Source organism: Uloborus diversus, chromosome 9 (assembly GCF_026930045.1).
Source record: "Uloborus diversus isolate 005 chromosome 9, Udiv.v.3.1, whole genome shotgun sequence".
NCBI classification, from domain to species: domain Eukaryota; kingdom Metazoa; phylum Arthropoda; class Arachnida; order Araneae; family Uloboridae; genus Uloborus; species Uloborus diversus.
This window is the reverse complement of record NC_072739.1, coordinates 137,845,782-137,868,651: the sequence shown is the minus strand read 5'-3', so window position 1 is coordinate 137,868,651 and position 22,870 is coordinate 137,845,782. Positions and strand designations below refer to the sequence as shown.

The 22,870-nt window shown below is 34.9% G+C and overlaps 1 protein-coding gene across 1 annotated transcript in view; it reads right to left on the bottom strand.

Annotated features, from left to right (window-relative positions):
* LOC129230027 (probable phospholipid-transporting ATPase IM) overlaps positions 1-22,870 on the bottom strand; it is a 289,397-nt gene that overhangs the window by 230,108 nt on the left and 36,419 nt on the right. Inside the window, exon 2 of the mRNA XM_054864412.1 lies at positions 10,833-10,926. The gene's annotated coding sequence lies outside the window, so the exon portion shown is untranslated. The remainder of the gene's footprint in view (positions 1-10,832; positions 10,927-22,870) is intronic.

Below are 22,870 nucleotides of genomic sequence, written 5' to 3'. Positions count from 1 at the left end.
TTACCGAATGATAAAATTGGGGTATGTACCCAAAAGTAGTACATCTAATGAAAAAGGACATTCAGGGATTCAAAAAAAATTTAATATTGCAATTATGTCTGAAAATTTACCGAATATGGATTTTTAGGAGGTCACAGTGACCTTGCGTGAGCTTATATCGGGTCCCCCTGTGCACGGATGTGACATTATTAATGTATATTTCTACTTGATTCCCGGAGTTTTACACGTTAACTTTTATTTTTTACTAGTGGTACCCGCACGGCTTTGCCGTAATAGAAAATTAAAGGTCTTTTGGTTCGCCTGCATATTTACAAATAATGTATGGTGAATTTTCTCGCCAATTGGCTTGTGCCCATGTTACGGTTCCACGTTATGATAATTTCGTAATTTACTCGTTCATCTTATGATAATTTTGTTTTTAAAATTGGAATAGAAAAAGAATCACATTGAATTTTCGAAAAAATCCAAATGCAGAAGTTTGAACGGTCCTTCAAAAAAAAACTTCATAAATAAAGGAGTTTTGAAGGAGTGCACGAAACCTGGAAGCTCATACTGAGATGCTTCCAGCTTTTCAAAATGATTTCATGGTAGCACTGAACATCTACATCAAAGGATCAAAAAACTGGAACTCATGAACAAAAAGTATATATTCCATGCTTCAGTACACAATCTATTTTACATAAACCGCGATTTTTGCGAAGCATTCCTTTTTTCGTGATAGAAATTTCGTAATTGAATCCTCGTCGCACAAATCACGATTTTTGAGAAGCACCCATTTTCGCGGTCGCAACTACTGTGACGGAAACAAAAAAAAAAACTTTTATTTTCCTACCAGTGGAGGCTCGTGGGAGGAGCCAGAGGGGACCCGGGCCCCCTTACTTTTTTTCGGCAATAATTTATAACTTTTTAATTATTTTCCTTTTTTTCCCTCCTCATGCGTACGTGCTTGAGATTAAAAAAAGGATTGTACTGTATTTTCCTACGTATAGTCCTCGAATTATCTGTTAAAAATCGTAAAATCAATTAAGTGCAGACAACACGCTACCGCGGATTATTTGTGTGTGTGAGTGTGTGTGTGTTTACCTCCCTCAACACCAACGCATTGAACCTCAATATTTGCTGCAGGATTCGCCGAGACAGTTACCCTACCTGTATGGGTTTTTTTTTTTTTTTTTTTTTTACATAGATAGAATGTTCTTCATACGCGGTTCAAGCAATGTAAAAGAAACAACATGCAGTAAAGGAAGAAGCCTTCATTTGCACAAGATTAGACCGCTTGCTCTTTTCTTCACTCGTTGTCTTCAAGAGCGTCTTTTTTACATCATAAGTTTTGAATATACCTTAAAAGTTACTACTTCTTCACGTTTTCAATTTAGTTGCTTAAATTGTATTTTAAATCAAAAGTTCTTTTTTTTTTTTTGCATAGTATTATCCGCGGATTAAACAAATATTTTTTTTCTGCAGGCCGATTTTAGGACTTCAATTTTGAAACAAGTTCCAGGAGAGAGCTCCATAACCCCTTCTTGTAAAATCCTTCGAAGTTTGTCTACAATTGCGTTTTTGGAACTGCAATTTCAAAAAATTGGAGGGGGAGAAGGGGAATTGATTTCTATTTATTTTTCAAAAAAAGAAGGAAAAAACGATGGGGGATAGTCCCGGAGCTCCATCCCTTACTCTAACGCTAGTAAATATGGCCTATAACCGCGTTTTTAAGGCTTCAATTTCTACAAATTTCCGCGGAGTCCCCTATACCGTTTTTCCTAACATCACCGTCTAAAATTGCGTTTTTAAAACTTTGAGTTTCAAAAACTGAGAGATTTGATGAGCAAATCAAATCAATCAAATTGATGAAATTTTTTTCTATTATGTGTTGGTTTTTTAAATGTAGTTTATCTATTTTTATTTCATTTTATTTTACAGCGAATACTGAGATGCATTTTCATATTTGTTAAAGCTAATTAATTTATAATTTTTACACATTTCTCTGATCATAATATTTTTGCACTTGCACCTTTATTAATTTGGTTTTGCTCAAAATAAAGTTAATTTTACTCATTCAAACGAATTAGTTCTCAAAAGATTAAAAATAATATTATTATATTAACAATATTAGATTAATATTGCTTTTTAAAATATTATTTACTTTTAAAAGCCAGGGGGGTGAAAGTGCCTCCCTTGCAGCCCTTTACCGGTGCTACAAGGGATTCGTACTGCAGCGCCGGAAAGCGTACTGGACATAAACTTGAGATTAATAATTTTCGTTATGTATTTTGTAGCTTTTACCTATCTGATTAATTAAATTTTATTTTTGAAAGTCAGGAAGTAAAAGTGCCGACAATCATGGACATATACATGATATTAATATCTTTCGTGATTTACTTAGTAGTTGAAGTATTTTGTAGCTTGTCCTGTGATTAAAATGAAATTAATTTTACTTATTTAACATATTTTTTTTTATAAAAAGATTAAATATTTAAAAAAAACAGGGGGGGGGGGGCGAGTTCACCTAGAATCTGGCCCTCTCACTTTTTCAAGGCACGAGCCGCCACTGTTTCCTACCGTTTTCCAACTTTAACGCCAGCTACCTCAAAAAAATCAATCAACCCGATATAACTAGAAAATGTTCGAAAGCTAACACACACATAGTTGCTATTCATGAGAGACCAAATGGCCATTCTTTACTTAGTTCGAAGATAGAAAGTTTTCTGGAAAATAAATCGGTAAAAGGAAATAAATGGGGAAGATAAAAAATGCGTTAATCGAACGTTCAGAACGAATTGCTCATACGATTCGATAACTCTCGTGGGTTTTAATATGGCTTTCGGAAGACTCTTTACGATAAAGAGAAGTAACTTCTGCACCGTACAGCACTCCATAAATGTTTGAAAATTAAAAAGAAGCAAAACAAATGTTCACAGCCCATCTAAACCTAAATATATATTAACAGACATTTATGAGCATATATGTAAATTACTTGTGTGTTTGTATGCATGTGTGTGTGTGTTTGTATGTGTTTGTGTACGCGCGTCTGAGTTTGCATGCGAGTCTGCCCAGTCCCCCCCCCCCCGTGGGTCAGTATACGAGTCAGTATAAGTATACATTACAAACTGATATGAGATATTTGAAAAACAAGTGTTATTGTTTGCAAATATACAATAAGTTGATAGCACTCCCCAACGCTAAGATATTAATTTTCAATTTATAAGGCAATAGTTGTACACTGAACACACACACAAAAAAAAAAAAAAAAAAAAAAAAAACATGTAGTGTGCTATAAATATTAAAATAATCTGAGAAAATCAACATAAAACTGCTCAAGATGGTTCTCGTACCAGCAACGCGGCCCTATCTAAAGGAAAACAGTCAGCTATATGATCTTCAAATTTTAACATATACTATATACACTTCGGCCAGCGGTAGAGAATATTGGAGAACATTGTTTACCAGGATGGTAGTAAAATTGGGAACAATTGATCTTAATTTGTTTCAGACCATTTAATACTATGATGCATTAAATGTTTTTGTGTACATTACTGGTTTTTTTAACTTTTTTTTTCCAATTTTATTTTTCCCACTGTACCATAATTTTGGTGTGACGTCTGACTTCCACAGTACACACATGCCATAAGAACTCGTTTAAAGGGTAGGTAACTATTCACAACACAGCATCACATTCACACAAAGAAAAGACAAGGAGAGGAGAGAGAGTGCATCTATGCCCGAGCCGGGATTCGAACCCGGAACCTCCCGTTCGTAGTCGGACTTCTTTGACCACTAGGCAAGGCGACCGGCTCCCGAGTTTTTTAACGATATTTTTTAAACTCACAATTACTTCACCAAATTTCAGAACATTATTCCGCTCACACAGCGAACGTTCTCAATAACGATGGATCTAACTAAAACTGAACAATTAATATTAAAATTAGTGGCAGCAAGTATATCCATTTTGCATTGCGAAGTGTCAAACGACGGAATGCATTCACTCACATTATAAATTGAGGTTAGCATTTATGAAAGGTTTTCTGATCGTAGTGAAGGTATTTAACATCGATTAAGGCCCCTATAACTAGGGAGCCGACGCATCCGCCATTTTGGATCAAAGTGACCGTTTGTTTTTGAGCCATTGCCATAGGGTGAATTATTAAAAGATGCAAGAAAAAATGTTAAGATTATAAAAATAAGTGAATGTGCCACAGTGTACTGTGCTAAAAGTTCATAGAAAGGATTTTGTTTCTTTAAATTTCAAAATTAATATCCCAAGATAAAAAAAAATCAATTTTATTGACGATTTGGTAAATTCTCGGTGCTACTTTTATTGCTATGGAGTAATTTAGTCTGAAGAAATATGCTTTTTTTTTATACAACTGTTACATTTTTAAATCAGTTGGTAAATTAATTGCTAAGATCCAAAAACGCAATACTGCCAAAAATAGGACTAATTCACTTTATTGGAAATTCAAGTATACAGTATCAGCACATAAAAATACACAGTTACACTAAAAATACCAAGAGCATTAATAATGTAAAGTAATACTAGTTTCATAATTAATTAAACATACAAATAACCGAATAATAATAATATATGTAATACTTCATCAATTGAAATGTTTTCAATTTCTTGATGTTTTGTTTTTTTATTTCTTCAAAATACGACACTCTGTAGTTCTAATAACAATTCTAATAACAATGTATTACGCTAACATAAAATGAAGCTGAAAGGAAGCAAAAACACATCTAGTGTGGTAATATTTCTCCGACTTTTGATCCAAAATGGCGGACAGTTCGGGCTGGTATATGTAGGGGCTCGAACATAGATGACACTATTAAGGGTTATTTGTACTTATATATTTAAATCATTGTGTATTGGGTCATCGTTAAATGGGGATGTGAGTTTTGTGGATCCTTGAATCGATTCTTTTCTGCAATAATCAAGAAATTCTTTGGAGATAAATACGCAGTGATCATCAATTACAACGTGATTAGGATCAAAACAACAAATTCAATTAGTAGCTTTTTTTTCATGTATTTTTAACTTATTCATTCATTTTTTGTATGGGTGATCTTAGCACGTTTATATTTAATAATTAAACTTTAAACACTCTGATACAACAATTATGAATGATTATTCGTTAAACCATATCTAGTTTAAGAATTTCTTCTAACTAAGATATTTGAATGTTTCTCATTTTCATCTTGAAATTAAATTAACTTCTTTATTTTTTTTAACGTTAAAGTATTTCAACAATATCTTTTATTTAACATTACAACTGTGTACATTTCTAACTGAATTTTTGATCATTGATTGGTATAGCTTTTACACTATGGTATAGCTTTTAAAATACAATAACTCATCATAGTGTCCTTTTTGTAGGATATTTAGTTTGAACAAAAAATGAGAAAAGAGTAATCTCCTGGCTGCAGTACAGTCCTTGCTTGCAAAAGCTTCAATTTGTCAAAGAAAAAAAAAGAACAATGCACATTCTATTTTATTTAATTTGATTTTTTTTTTTAACTCGAAAGAAGAGTAAAATGAGGTTGTTTCCATCTGTCAAAAGTACTACTTTTTGTCACTGAAGTTGATTGAATGAGCAAAAATAAATAAATAAATAAATAAATAAATAAAAATAATAATTATTATTATAACATGGAGCGGAGGAAAATCGTTTATTTTCAAAATGTTTGCTTTTTAATTATTTTTTCAAGTGTCCAATTTTTAAAAGAAGACGTGGTCTTTATGATGTCACAAGTAATGAACTTTGGCGCGTACTCCACTGGCGCGCTGATTGGTTGCGCTTGCTGTCTACCGCGTTTCCAGCTTCTGATAATTCAGAAGTGAATTACATGTTGCGTTAATGGCATTTTATCACTTGTGATGTCATGTGCAGAAGAGTAAAAAATGAAATTGAATCTGCACACCAATTAAAATAATTGTTTAAAAATATTAAACTTTGCCAAATTGTTTAGAAAATGGCCAGATACTATGTTTCTAAGCATGCTCTTTCATAAAAAAAAAAATACTTTTAAAATTTCGGAAACGACTGCATTAACAGTTGCTGTTACAAATAAACTAAAATAAAATTTAGAAAAATAATAATAGAAACGAAGACGCGTGACAGTGCAGATAATAGCAATCTGAGACAAACGATTGTCGGAATAAGAAAACGAAGGTTCTATTCACCAGACAGATGGTCAAGGAAGACAAAACAATAGAATTTATCGAATATATTTCCTAACGTCTTTCGAAATCAACATTAGCGAAGAACAAAAATATTTTACCCACTCTAGGAGGAACAATACGCAAACCTGTTACAACAATAGTGGCACACAGACTTGAAGAAAAAACGCCTCTTTTACGGTTGTATTAACAGAATAAATATACTTCGACCAGGTTCGCAACAAGGGGGATGGATATTGGAGGAGCAACCCTGCTTTTAACACAAATTGTCAATCCTAATACGGTAGTTTATACACCCGTAAGTTTTGTTGTTTCCCCCCACCTTTTCCTCAAGGTAAACTCTGACTGCGGTAGCGATTTCGAAGTTAAACACATAGAGATGTCGTACTCGTAATATTAAATTTACATTGTGCTTTTCAAAATAAAATATTGATGAAGCTTTTTGGTGTTTGTTCTTCCAAAAGAAGATCTGCCGCTCTTTTAGCTGGGTTACTTATTAGATGGCGCCACTGGACCCGAGGGCTCTTTATACGCAATGTAAATGGCGCTACCTATTGAGCAACTAGATTATTTGAGCGGTAGATTGCCTATCTGGAAAACAAAGGCTTTTTTTTCTGTTAAATTGACTTCGGGAATTTATCTCGGTCGAAAACTTGCTTAACCTCAATTTTATGTGATAATATGGGAAATTCGTTCGAGAAATTTTGAATCCGGTTGCCGCTAATCATATGTCCTCACTTCATTCTCGAAACTAATCTTTGTAGTTGATATTTGCTAATCATTAAACTAACCCTATTTGTCTCGAAATTTGCTTTATTACCAAGTCTGTCGAAATCATTTAATTAGAAAACTTGTCCATCTGGTAAAAACTATTAGTTCAAGAAAACGTTCGTTTCAATCTTCCTTTCTTGAGAACGTGTATCCCCAAAAGTAAAAAATCTGTTGTCTCGAAATATCTGCTTTCTTTGAAACCTATCTATCATTAAAACAAGTCTGTTTCGAAATACTGTCACAGCAAAAATTATTCATGTGAAAAAAACTAACACCTAGTAAACCAGTCTGTTTTTCGAAAACAGTCTGCCTTAAAACATGTCTTTTTCAAAAAGTGTTAAGCAATGTTAAACGATAGTATTAAGTTCCAAAAGTTCCTATATACTTTTACGATGAATCGAATAAATCAGCAAGTCACAAAGCGAATTTAAAGATAAAAACACACGAAAAAACAAAAACTTCATTAAAAAAATTTAAAGAAATATTTTAAAATCTTTTGCAGCTTGTGCCGCTTTCTTAAGCTTAGTTCTTATAAATTTTCATTTTGAACTAGTAAAAAATGTTCAGCAGAAATCTTGGTTTGAGCAAATCCTAATGCGATCCAGAACTTCCAAGTCATTCGAATCACAAAGCTGCTAAATTAGCATCAAGACTTGGAGCTGTCCAGACAAAATTCGACAGCAGGTGTCAGGCTGACAAGGCAAAAGAAAGAAAGTTCTAATCCCGGACTTAGTTTTGGAATAAAGCAGGGAGAAAAAAGCTTTTAATAAAGTTCATCTGTCATTGCCTCTTAATTTTGTGGTCAGTAGGTGAAATAAATCATGCACTTTTGTTAAAGAAATAAATGTGTTGCAGTAGAAATTTCGAAATGGGGTGGAAAAAAAAGGTTTAGATTTTGATGCACGAAATTGATTTTAATTCCGCTTTCAGTTTCAAATACGTTTCCTTTCCCAAAGTTTTGAAAATGGTTTTAAATTTTACGCAACTTTCTATATTCAAAAACGTTTTCTTTTTTCTTTTCTTTTCTTTTCTTTTTTGAAAGATTTTAATCATCATTTTATGCTTTGAAGTGTTCAATTTCATTATACTTTTTTTTTTAGCTAGCTTTGTTAATGAATTTAACAAATTAAATTAAAAGCTGAAATTAAGCAAGCATTTTTAAACTTTTCAAATAACGCAGGTTTTCGAGTTTCCTTTGATTCCAGTCAAGTTATCAGTTTAAAAGCCTTTAAAAAAAATTATTTTTTCACTTACTTGTTCATAATTGCTTTTAAATTCGAGCATACAAACTTGGAGTGTTAAGAGCAGATAATGACAAATGTAAGTTATTATCTCTTCGTGCGTAATACATTTACATTACAACAAATGTGCAGTTGTTTTTAATACGGATAGGTATTTAGGTAACAAGTAAATATGTTTTAAATTTCAAAAAGTTTCATCTTAAATAAATTTTAAAACGAAAACACTTGAAGATAAAATACAAGAATGCTTTTTTTTTTAATTCTAAGGACTATTGCTATAAGCTTGGTTCGTCCTAAAAATCAAGAAACAAAATATATCATACCTTGAAAATACAATTTGTGTCAAGTGACTTATGTTCTACAATTAGGCTTAAATAAAAGAAAAAAAAAACATCATGCAAAATTTCAATTCCAAACAATGACGACAAATGTTAAACTACTTTTAAAAAATCAAAATGAGAAAGATGGATTTAAAAAGCGTACCCATGGAAACACAATATAAAATAAATTTAAGAAATTAAATGCAAAATAAGGAAAGAAACAATGGATTCAAAACGCGTACCGTGGAAAGGTGAAAATAAAATTGTTGACAACCTGAATCAAAATGACATTTTTCGAATTTGATTTAAAAATGCTTGTAACTTTTTTTCCCTTTGAAGATGGAAGCTAAGTTTTCCGATCATAGATCTAGATGACACCTCTAGAATTATTTAAAAAATGTCGCTTTTTCCAATGGTGTCAAAAAGAAAACTGTGGGACAATTCCTTCACGTTTTACTGATTTATTTAATGAAGAAAGTAGTGCCTAATTTCAGCTAAGCCTAAAAAGTTCGAGCTAAAAACGCGAATAACTTTCGCCGTAAGTAAGTTAGAGCACTGCTACAAATTGCGTAGAATGCGAAAAATTCTACCCTTTCCAATGATATATAATATTAATGTGTGCAAGTAATTTTTCACCCCTATATTTGGGAATTTATGTGAACATTGGGCTAAAATTGGAATTAACAGGAACTATTTATCGATTTTTTTTCGAACTGGTCTGCAAACCTTTCCGGTGCTGAAAGAAAGATACTCTGAAAATTTCAGCGACATCGACCAGGTAGTTCTCGAGTTTTGCGCGTTCACACAAACAGACGCTTTTTGGAGACTTCATTTTATACTATATGCAGAGATAAAAAGTATATGATATCTTGATTACAACACTCAAAAAATGCCAAAAATTCTGATTTCGTTACATTGGCAGCTTTAGAATTAACCAAGATGAAAGATATTAAGATTAACAGCAATGCTTGAGTATGGTATCCGCACCCTGCTCGTTTCGCTCGCTAACCCTCGTTTGCTACCTACGGGGCTCAATGCCGCCTGCGGCGGATGATGACTGCAGAACAAATGCTTTCACCACTCCTAGATGCCCTCAGGACATCTTCGATGTCAGGTCTCTTAGTGAGAAAGGATGGAATGACTTCCCCTGGATGTTTTGAATGCAACGATAGTAGTATTGACCTTATAGACATAGACTCTCCGGTGGAAAGGAGTTACCAGACCCACAGACAGACAGGTTTTAATGGCATAGATTGTATTTCATTCGTTTTAGTGCGAACCAAGTTTGCAGAAATAGTCTATAGAATTACAAAAAAAGGAAAACATTTTTTATACTTTATGTATACCTATAAAAAAATGGAAAGACCTGTGGCACGACCTGGCAAGGGATTCCGGCAATAAATGTGAGGTTGTGCCTTTAAATGCTGGGTAAAAAAGTGGAAGTTATTTTCTCTTTTGCTAGATGGCAGTGATATGTTTATTTTCTGAGCAAAACCGCTAACTTCGGGAGGGAATAATTGTTCCCTGCATGGCGAGTTACACGATGACTATTATTTTGGTGTGCATATTCATTTGACTGCGAAAGCATAATATTTCTCACAATGCGTAAAAGGAAAGGAAAGGATAAAAATAAAACTTGGGGTGAAATTGTGCAAAACAAAAGTCCCAGAAAAGATTTGTTCAATTCTCTCAAAATGTTTCAAAAACAATTTAATTTTAGACGATCCAGTATGAAAAACATTTGGCCTTTTAGCCTAATTTCCTGATAAATATGACAGCACAGTTCTACTTACTGTAAATGTTCAAAAGGTAATTTAACGAGTGATTCACATTGAAACAAACATACAGTGAAAAAGAACAAAATTTTCACGATATGCCTTCCAGGCTTCTAGGAAATTCGTAGGGGAAAAAGTAATCACAAGACAATCCCAAAGCAAAAGCTGAACTCATGAAAAATCTATCGACATAAATGAGTTTAATATTTCTGAACATTCTGTACCATAATAATTAACTACAAGTCTCTCAGATCATTTTTATACGGTTATAAACAACTTTGAAAGTCTGGAAATTGATAAAATCGTTGACAATTTTGACTATATTTTTTTTTTAAATTCAGAAGTAAATATTAAAATTTCTCCCTAAATATACAAGGCAGCAAACCATAAACTGCGTAATAACTTCAGCAAATGCACTATATTCGACACAACCAAATCAAACCATTACTACGAAAACAACTTCTCAGGGCCAAACGACGCAAGCTCTGATTAAAAACCCTTTTGCTTTTCTCCACCCATAAATGACAACAAAGTACTTTTATCCACTTACCTAATCTTAGGGCTCTAGATATTCCACATATAAAAGCTTACAAACTTATGTTATCTGGCTCCAGTGGAACCTGGCAACCGACAGCAACGCCGCCCTGCGGGAGGAAAAAGAAAGCCATGAGATTAAGGGCTACTGAATTTATAAGAGTCAGATTGTGGTGACAGAATTAAAAGAGCTACGGTATGTATTTAATAGTGTAACAGAAAATATAAGATTACTAGGAATTATTTACATGGTACCAAGGCTGCAGCAAGAGGGAGTGGGGGGGGGGGGGTGTTAACCCCCCCACACAGAATTTTGGTCTTAAACCATAATGCCAATCCCAGTTTGTTAATGTGTATACATGTAAGGATTATTGTGACTAATAATCGCCTTAAAGAGCTTCAGCTTGTTTAGGGATCATTTCACAGTATTTCAGACAATTATGTAGGGTGAGCCGGCTCTGCTGTGGAGAAATATTTTAAGAATGTTATGGTAGTCTCTTCATCTCGCTTAGCTCAGTCTGATTCACTTCACTCAGCTTTGATCTATGCCTTAGTTCACTTAAGAACCAAGTAGGGCTGAGGAGTCGGAGGGAAATGACAGGCTCCGGCTCCGAAAATTTTAGAACCTTCAAGTACGACTCCGACTCGTTTACTCCAAAATCAGTTAATATGACTATTATTGCCATAACTATTTAATTTACTTTTTTTTTTGCAGTAAGTGTGTGGCGGTGTATTTTATGTAATTTTATTTTGAGTTTGTCCTATCAACACACAAACTCGAATTTAAATATTGTGCTAATTATTGTGTAAACAATAAATTAAATAGTTATGGTAAAAAAAAAAGGAATCATGTTACGGACTCGACATGTGTTCAAAATACTGTGAAATGGCACTATGACCAAATTCCCTTACGGACAAATTTCTGGGCTGCTTTGGCTAAACCCTTTTTACAGGAAAAAAAAATCTGACCTTATGGCGATGTTTAAAATATCGATCAAGTTTCGAAAACATTGATATCGATGGCGTACCACTACTTGTTACCAGGACTGGAGTCGGAGTCAAAGAGCCGGAGTCGAACTCATCTTGGGGTGATTTAGCTGATTGTGCAAACAATCAGCTACTTTAATGATTAGTGGGAATATAGTATTAAGCTCTCTTAATTAGAGTATGGCTTAATTAGTAGTTGAAAGGAGTCGAAGTCGGGGGGTCAAAGATTTAAAGTTCCAAGAGAAAATGCCTGTCCTGACTCTCCAGGTGCTCGAAGACAATCGACTAGCCACTCGTTCGTTAGCTAGGAATGCCCTCTGTCGAATCCAGCCGGCGCGTGCAAGCTCCGAAGTACAGTCGTGGCGGAAAAAAATCAGTCCTACTACTTTCCGGACAAACCCTGTAATCTGCTCTTAAAATTCTCGAAAATTTCGAAACTTCAAATGAGGCAGTGACAAGCAAAGGGATGTAAGTGGCAAAATTAAAAATATGGAGATAACCAGTACACATGGTAGGTGGACCTCTCCTCTGTCTTGGGGCAAGAGATTGTACTAGTAACTAGTAGCCCTAATAGGTGCTGCTGTACAGCATGATTTAGAAAAAAAAAATCAATGGAAGCCTACCTAGAAAGTTATCTTTGTACGCGTGTAACTCAAAACTTGAAAATGTCCACTTACATCCCTTTGCTTCTCACTGCCTCACATGTTGCCCATTTTGACCGCTAAAGGCACTAAACGGAATCCTGTGCGCATCCGCCAATCAATGACAAGTTTCAAAGTTAGTTTATTTTTGATTGGACGTCGCTCATTTTGACCGCAAGAGATGCTGAACAGAATCTTGTGCTTCCACCAATCAATGGCAACATTAATGGAAAACATGGATTTCCTGTTTGTTGCCATGTTTCAGAGATCGTCACGGCATACGTAGGCTGCCTTTTAAGTTTTTACAAAAAGTAGGAAGAGAAAAAAATATGAGGAACAAACCGTTTTATTACTTTTTAAAATATTCACTTTTCAGAAGTATGCACTTTTCCATCCGTTGAAACCAAAAATATGAATTTAGCGAATATTCTGTGGAAAAAATTCATCAGTGCCTCTTAATGGTCGTTTGTAAAAACTTAAAAGACAACCCTCGTACAAGTGTAAGCGAAATTTAGTGGGGCCATGCTCAGACTGAGCTAAGCAAGATGAAGAGACTACCATAACTTTCTTAAAATATTTCTCCACCCTTAAAAGCAGAGCCGGCTCAGACACAGCCACCAATCATCCGACATTTTCGCATGAAAACAGTTTGACCCGGATATTTAATATCTAGGTGAGAGTCCGGCAAACGATGATGGATGACCGGGAGGAGTTCTATCGGTGGCAGTGTTCGGCGCGGTATTGATGGACTAAAGGCACCTTGCGTCTAAGACCTTGTCACTGGCCTGAAAGCTTTGCTGGATAAATTTATTCAACGGAAAAATAGAGCACCAATTAATAATAATGTCAGTCTGTAGAGAAAGTATCGAAGAAATACAGTTGGGGGGTAGTAGCGGATTTACAATGTCGCAAATGCGAGAGGTCGTATTGATATAGGGGTTCCGAAGTGGACCAAAAAATGCATGTGAAATGCTAAATTGCTTCATTTAGTTTAGTTCATTTGCAGGGGCGTGCACAGGGGGAGGGAGCAGGGGCACCTGTTGGCCCGGGCCCGAGCCTGAAGGGGGCCCAATATTTTTGAAATTAAGGGTGAAATAAAGGGGTAAACAATGGAGCAGGGCCCGGAAAAGACATTTGTGACGGGCCCCAATATTTCTGTGCACGCCCCTGTTCATCTGTGATCAGTAGTACAATATTCCGCATTAGTTTTTTTTTTTTTTTTTTTTTTTTTTTTTTTTTTTTTTTTTTTTTTTTTTTGTGTGTGTGTAAAACAGCACCGCAGAAAGAAATGCAAACGACAGTAGATTTAACCAAATCATTTTTTTATACGGGTCAATTCTCCAGAAAACGTAACTTTTGAACGCAAATATTTTTCAATTTCGAAACCTTTTTTTTTTTTTTTCCATTCTTACATGAAAGTGTTACCTACTAGAAATAACCATAAACAATAGCCCAGCTAAGTTCCAGTTATTTTACTCATAAATAAAAAAAAATTAAAAAATGTCTTGTTCACATAAATTTAAAAAAAAAGAAAAAAACTTTTAATACTTAAAAATCGAGGCCATTTTAATATCAAAGTAGTAATTTTGTTGATTGTGCAAACAATCTATAGTTGAAAGTAGCTGATTGTGCAAACAATCAGCTACTTTAATGATTAGTGGGAATATAGTACTAAGTTATCTTAATTAGAGTATGGCTTAATTAGTTGTTTCAAATATATGTTAAAAATAGTATTTAGTAAATTTGAGGATATATTGGCAATTTAAAATTTTGGTAGAATGCCTATTATTGATGAATTTCCCCTCCATCATTTATTTTCACCTCAAAAATAATGACATTGAAAAGGTCTGTCACGGAGGTGAGGATCTTTCCATTAATATAGGCCTAATAGATACATTTTTTAAGGATTTTTTTTTCTTCGTTGCTACAATCTGCACATGTTAAGCATATGAAAACATGTTCACTTATTTTGTTACATTAATTTACATCCCTGAAATTCAAGTTCACGGAGGTGAGAAGTCAGAATAACCACACTAAGTTTCTAAAGCAAAATCTATCTTCTTGTTTCTCGACAAAAATCTCACAACTTCAACTATGGCTGAAAATAAGCAAAGCCCTTGTATCAGTGAAAAAAAAATTTAATGTCATCACTTCCACTTGTTAATGAGGAATGGCATTTAATGTTTACTTAACGGAGGTGAGAATTTATTGTGTAACATGACTCCTTGTCCTACTAAAAGGAACAAAAACACAATATTAAAAAAATAAATATATACATAAACAATTAGTGTTTGAGACACTTGTGAAAGGAATAATAAATAAGTATGGACTTTTAATTAAACAAGTTATTAAGCATCATAAACAGTCACACAAGGTGTGTGACATGCCACGGAGCAGGTTTAAATAGATATATTTTTGATGATATTAAAAATTTTTGTTAAATGAATTGTTCCTTAACTTTTTTAATGTAAAAGGGCACACAGTAAAGTTTTTGTAAGTAACACTTTTTGTAGAATGACCCGTACAGTAAACTCACATTTCACACGGATTTGATTATACGCGGTTTAAGATTTGACAGCTTTATTTTATTTTACGGATTTTCCCCTAACTCCTGAGATCACAATGAGGTCGTTTTCAAAATTTTAAAAGAATTTTTTTTCTGAAAGAGCATGTTTAAAAACATAGGATATAACCATTTTTTAAATAATCTGTTTACGTTTAATATTTAAAAAAAATACTTAAATCGGCGCGCTTTCAATGTTTACGCTTCTGTCCGATGACATCACAAATGATGAAAAGTCATTCTGTGTTGCCATTCACAGAGCAAAATATTTAATTCGCATATTTACTCACGTGTATTGGCAACGATATGGTTGATAGCAAGCGTCGAGTGCAATTTTAATTCTCTTCTTGATTATCATAACGTGGAGTCGCGGTAGAAAGATGCGGCAAAGTGCATCATTTATGACGTCATAAAAACTACGCCTTATTTCAAAAACCGGACATTTTTTAAAAATTAATTAAAAAATAACTGTAGAGAAAATAAAAGTGCTTTCTGGGTCCATGTTTTTTATTTATTTATTTATTTATTTTTTTTTTTTTTTTTTTTTTTTTTGAGCAATCACGATTGCTTATTGTTTTCATTTGACTGTTTTTGGTGTTCCGTGCCTTTTTCAGCTTGCACCAGAAGCCTCTGCAGCACCACCACCCACCGTCCTCTGCAGGCGGCGCGGCGCGGCTGCTCCGGTCCTGAGCTATCTGCTTCTCCTTGTGGGAGGCGTCCATGTCCTACACACCCGCACGCTCACACACTCACACATATACACACACACGCCTACGTGCATACACACAGGTCTACGCACACACACGAGCCTACACACTTACACACACAACTATGCACACGCAACCGCCCAGGAGGAGAGGCAGGCTTGGAGGGGGGGGGGGAGAGACAGGAGCTGTTTCGAGAAACAATAACTCCAATGAGTAGGGTCCTATCTCAATTCGTGATTGCGAAAAACATAATCTGAATTCAAAATTTCAGAATTCAAATTATTTTTTTTTTTTTTTTTGCTTATTATATCAATTTCAGTGACAAAAAGTACTACTTTTAACTGAAAACCCCATTAACACCCAATAAATTACATTTTGGCGTGCTAATAAATGAGCTTGAGTCACTGGAGACATTTTTTGTGATTGGTTCCAGAGCTCTTTTCAGAAGTAATCAAAATCACACAATTCCGAACTCATTGGAGGTAGAACTTTTAAAAGTAACAACGGAGAACGAAACTTCCGAGAATACCGGGACCGATGACACACAACCCAAAGCTTTCACATTGAACATTTTGAGCCATTCCTTGTTAATGCCAAATGATCTTTCTGATTTGTTAGTGAAGGAAGAGCCGTTATAAATTGATGCAAATGATCATGGATGCGTTTATGTCTCACAAAGAACTACAGAGAAAATAATTAATGACGGCCAAAAGACTATTATAACCAGCTTTTTTTAATATATATATAAACACTTATTAATTCATGTTTTCTTTATGCGCGTTGTGCATATTTCTTGGAATAAGTACACACTAAACTTATTATACTTTCATTTAGGGCGATTCTTTCGCTTACGTGTGTTATTTTTACACAACATTTTTTAACTTTAACGCTTTTTATAACAAACTTACTAGACACTTCTCATAGTTTTTTCAACTAATTGTTAAATCTTCATGTGTTTTAAGTATGCAAAAAAAAAGGGGTTCATAATTGAGGTTCATATTAATTTTTTGTTGTAAAAAAAAATCTAAAATTTCATTACGTGTGTTACCCTTAATAAAGCTAGATATTGAAACTTTGTACATATACGTTTAATTCTGTGAAGTATAAATGAGTAAAATCAAGATTTGTTTTTTATAGAGGGATAAATTATCAAAGGTGTGTTTAGAGATTTTTTAAAAAAATTTTAAGCAGTAAATATTGATTTATTTGGTGATATTGGTGCGTCACGTGTGTTAACAGAACGTTACGTGTGTTACCCTTTGACTTTTACAACTGAAGTCACAAATACTGCAAAAAAACATTTAATTACTTGAAATTTACTGAAGGAAACCAATTTATTTTAACACTTTAAGCAGATTGTGGTTCGGGAAGAAAATTTTACCGACTTTTCAACCGTGACGTGCGTGACTTTCTGAAGCTATATCTTTAAAACAACAATAAAAATTTCAATGAAGTTTTAAAAATATCTTTTATTTTCTTTTATTATGATAGCGAGAAGAATATGTAGAATTATTTTAATGGCAATATTTTTAATGTGGATAATTCTAAATTTTTTCATGAAACTTTTAAAGCATAGCGTTTGTGACTCAGAAAATTAAAGAAATTGAATGAACTGAAGCTTTGACAGTAAAATGAAACACATTTTTTTACATGTGTATTAAATGTTAGATGTGTTAATATTATTTGCAAATATATTTTCCTGAAACTCTTACGTTGCCAGTACAAGATGAATACACTCTGTACTGAAGAGTGTTACGAGTGCAGCCGCATGCGAAATATGTTTGATTAATTTGTAAAATTTTAGTGAGTTTAACTAATTTAAATGTATAGCAGCGTCCAGAGAATTCAACGCACGCAGCTTCGGAATAACAAGGCATTCGTTTTGAACGCGGTTGTTTCCGTCAATCAAAAGTATACTACTTTTAGTCACTGAAGTTGATAGAATGAGTAGAAAAAAATAATAACATGGAGCGAGGAAGAGCTTTAATTTTCAAATAATAATTCCTTTTTAAAATATCAGATTTTTCAAATAAGGCGTGGTCTTTATGACGTCACAAGTGATGAACTTTGGCGCGCACTCCACTGGCTTGCTGAGTGCTTACGCTTGCTATCTACCGCGTTTCCACGATATGATAATTCTGAAGCGAATTAAATATTGCGCTCTAAGCTTGCTTTCGTCCATATCGTTTACAGTGCATGCGAGTAAAAAAGCGAATTAAATATTGCGCCCTGCGCTAATGACATCAGTGAATAGCATTTCATCACTTGTAATGTCATGCGCAAAAGCATAAATAAGAAAATTGAATCTGCTCAACGATTAAAATATTTTTTTAAAAATATTAAACGTTGTCAAATTATTTGAAAAATACTCAAATCCTATGTTTTTAAGCATGCTCTTTCAGCTAAAAACACTTTTAAAATTTCGGAAACGACCCCATTGTCTACTACAGTCCATTCGAGTACTTTTTATTCCAGCCTAATAGATAAATAAACAAGTCAGTTATGAACTTTCCTCGTTCGCGAAAACAAATTGCATAAGGAATTCGAAAAGCAGATGGCATATTAAAATCCCATAGTACACAAAAAAGAGGAAAAAGTGGGTTTTCATTCGATTAAGGAGAATTAATTTCTCCTTCGCGTTCGAAGTTCTTGATGTTCGTGCCTGGGCTTCCGGAGCTCGAAATGATGGATGAGGCTTTTGGAAGGACAATCGAACATTCTCTTTTCTATATGGGACTAGGTTCCGGCAATTAGAAGGAAAAAAAATATAGATAAGTCCACGAAGGAGCAGGACTTATTTTCGGAGAAAAATATTCCGAACAATGAACTACAAAGCATCATCCGAAAGGGAGGATTATGAAATGGTTTTTTTTTTTTTTTTTTAATGAAATAAGTACTGCGAAGCAAATATTTTGTTTGTAATGGAGCTGCGAATTGGTTTCTCACCATTTGCATACCTAATGCACGCCTAAAGATCCATATCGGCGGATATCCATTTCCGAAGAGTTTTGACGCCTAGTTTCTCCGCCAAATGGAAACACTTAAAAGCGAAGCTGCACTAGGACCTCAATTTTACCGCGAGTATTCAACGCCGAACGAATTTCTAAAGGGGTCTTTTACATGCCGCATAATCATACGACATAGATGCTGACAACTTTCTGCATCATTATAATCCATAGTGGAGCCAGATTTGAACCATTGAGAAGAGGTAAAATTGGAGGTATTGAAAACTTTTGATTCGCGAAGCAAATATCCCAAGTCACGTGATAGATTTTGAAGCAAAGCATTGGAAGAAATCAGGTTTCTTTCGCTAGTTTCACGCAAAACGTGTCAGCCATTTGTCGTTGTTGAGTCACGTGACTAAAAGTCTTCGCCTTAGCTTTTGCTAAGCGAATAATTGAGCTTGCTCCCTCCATTTACTAATTCCTGCTTTAAGGCATGGACCTGCGCCTTTAGGTATAAGAAGCCAACGACTACGCCGTTCAACAAAATGATTATTCAACGGAATTATTATTGATTGGTGACGACGAGCGATACCTTCTGTAATAGTCCAAGAGCCCATGAATGCCAGACCTACATCATAGTATAAAAGCCCAAAAATTTTCTGCCTAAAGACATCACAGCAGGTAAGAAAGGTTCGTTATTAGTTAAGCTGCGTCGCGTAGTTTTGGCAGGAAACAAGTAGCAAAGGTGCGTAAAATTGCTGCAAAAAGCTGAACATCATAGATTCATTCCATTTGTCACGTGACTTGGTGGTTCCCATCCAACAATCTCCGATTTGGAGGACGTTCTACAAAGGTGCAGGCATGCCTTTGACACTAACCAATGTAAATTTTCAGCTTCCAAGACACTTAAAAAGAAAAAAAAAAGTATGCTCCAAAATGGCCTCCAATGGGGAAACCGTGCCAAACATACTGTTTGACATTTTAAACCGCAACCTTCCTCAAATTTGCGCATGCGTCAGGTCGCTTCTGATTTTATCAAAATAGGGAAGATATTGATAAGAAAGATAACGGTTTTTTTTTTTTTTTTTTTTTTTTTAGCAGAAATGCTACCATGGTGCATTCTCTTCAACAAGCTGTCACCCCTTTTTAAAATAGAACCGTTCAACGGTGCTAGTCGCGGCTTTCGAGATCAGACAGTAGTAATTCGTTTCACAAAGCTGATCTGCCATTTTGGAGCCTTTTTACTTCCTTTTACAAAAAAGGAAGTATTGTATTCGCGAAAAAATTTTCACTCAAAAATCGCCCTTAATTTCCATTTTGCTCACCCCCAAATGAATGTTGAGTTTTTTTTTCGATTCGACCACATGCGGAAAAGTGCCTAAGAATGTATAGACACGCGAAATATCCATTTTGACCATCACCGAGGTAATTACAACGACTTTTCTCGTGACGTCTGTATGTATGTGCGTATGTGTGTATGTGCGTATGTATCTCGCATAACTCAAAAATGGTATGTCCTAGAAAGTTGAAATTTGGTACATAGACTCGTAGTGGGGTCTAGTTGTGCACCTCCCCTTTTGGTTGCTTTCGGATGTTCCTAAGTTGGTCTTTTGCACCTTTTTGGGGGGAAATCATTGTTAATATCAATGCAAACTTAAGTGGTGTTATAATTTGGTAAACACTTGGTGACGTATCGCCAAGCTTTTGGTCGCCAAGTTTTTTCGCCAACTTGGCAACGATTTTTTTATTTTATTTTAATCTGGTTTCAATTTGGCCACTGTTGGTGATATTTAGAGAGTAAACTATTGAATCATATTAAAACTGCCAATAATGAGAAAATGACATTAAATTGGAGTAAAAGGAAGTCATGTGATGCACACATCAGCTCGTTTTTTTATCGATCCTAGATCCTCAGGATTTGAGTCTTAGAAGCTGAAAATTTGTACAAATGAGTTTCAAAGCCTTGTCTGCGCCTCTATAAAATTCGTTCTAATCGGAGATGGTCGGGTGGAGACGACGAGGTCACTTGACATGGAATGACTCAGTTTTTGACGCAACTTTGCTAACTGTTTCCTGCCAAAGCCAGCGCGACTCAGCTTAAATAATAGCGAACCTCTCTTACCTGCTGTGATGTGCTTAAGCAGAAAATTTTTGGACCTTTATACTATGACGTAGGTCTGGCAATCATGGGCTCTTACTCTATAAGTTTAGAAAGTCATCTATCAGATTCGAATTGAATTAGTAATGCTTTACTGCTGTCATTGCAAATATCCACTACGCAGCAGGGTTAGTAGAATACGACCATGGTATTGAAATTCTAATTAAGTCCAAAACACGAAATGGCCTAAATATCTTGTTTGCAGAGCCCCAAACAATCAAAAACGTGGTCGAGAGAAGGCAGGCTATCATAACAGTAACGCTTGGTGCAGGATGGGAAGATTTTGTTACCGTTGGAGGAAGATAAAGATTTAAGTCGTTCATCTTTAGAGCAGCTAGAAATTACCATCTAGGGCTCATAACATTCCTTACACGTAAAATACCATGATAGGCTTCGCTATGTGGCACAAAGCCACGGGTTCTCGGCGACTTTGATCTCTTCACCTCCATCCCAAGTAATGTTAATGGTGACCATCTCTCAATCTACTTAATACTGTAAAAGCACTTGTTTTCGCGAGGACTTAATTTTCAGGCTTTTCATGAGCCCCTTCGCAGTTGCAAAAATTTAAGCCCAACAAAATACATTTTTCTTTCGAAAGTATAAAATTCGTAAAATTTTCGGCGCGTGAAATCGCCGATATCTTCAGTTTTGTGAAAATTACAGTTCTTTTGCAGTATTAGTTGATTGTTCATGTTGTAACAGAACATGAGTGGTTTTTTTCTTTCTTTCTTTTTTACAGATCAATGAGCTCTTTGCAAGTCGGGTGAAGAAAAGGAGCTTCAAAGTTGATTGAGAGAAACCGTAAGAACTACGGCAGAAATCAAAGAACACGAATAATCTGAAAGGGAAGGAGAAAAACAAACCAGCCGGACCCAGAAGCGACTTACAAGGAGCATAGGCATTAATGCCTTAAAAACAAGTAAACAAATACATGAAAAGCTTAAACATTGCTGACAACTTGTCAGAAATCCCAGAGAAAAATTTTTTAATCGATTGAGCAGTTTCTTCAAACATTTTAAAGCCTTGTAAAGGCCAACTCTTAATCGCGGATATTTTTAGCTCCGTCAAACCCGTCAGCGAGTTAAAAGCACTCGTAACAAACCAGAGGCTTTCAACCAGCTCCTCCAAGCCCTTTCGATCCCCCCCCCCCCCCCTTAAATGAACAGACGACTGTGTAAACACATTTTAACAGCCGCCGTAATCAAACTGGGAGCGATGAGGCTTAAATCCGCATTTCTCTGCCAGGGGAAATTCTAATTCAATTAACTTTTCTCCGCGCAATCTCTGATCATTTCCGGACACACATTCTGTTTCAATGCATGCTTAATTTGGTTCAACTTCCCCGATTTAAACTTTGTGCAGGTAATATCTAAACACCATGCATGACAAACATACGTATCAGGAGTGAGAAACATTAATCAGCAAAAGCCGGAAAATTCCAAAATCTGCACCTTTATTTGTTTACTTTGATCGCATAGTCCACCTCACGATTGTAGGCATTCGTCTTCAGAGTAATCTACCACCAATAGAAAACAAGAAATTGGTTGCTAAAATCAAGCATTTTCCAAAAACGTTTTCTTCATGAAGCAGCATTGACTATTTAGAATTTTGCAAGCAAGAATTTTTTTTTATTTGTGCGTCGTGTCGATTAAAATGATTAACTTTTGTAGTTACCGAATGCGAACGATAGTAGAACAGACAATAGAACCAATAGAAAACGGTTGAACAATCTATAAGTACATGCTCTGAAAAAAAGATGGTACAACAAAGATAAATCTTACTTCTGCGTTAATTACCCAAAGCCTCCTATCACATAATCACATATCACAACGAACATTTTGCGAGAACATGTAGAAATATTGGCTAGATGCCAGACCGTGTAATGTTGTTAATTAAGATAAAAAGTGATCAATGGTCATACAAAATGGCAGGTGCCATTCTTCAATTAAGGGGATTTTGTGTTGTAACTTAAAAATGTTGGCTCGATTTTATTAAATTGCACAATAGGGGTTTTAGACCTTCCTATATGAGGTACACTAACAGGGTTGCCACA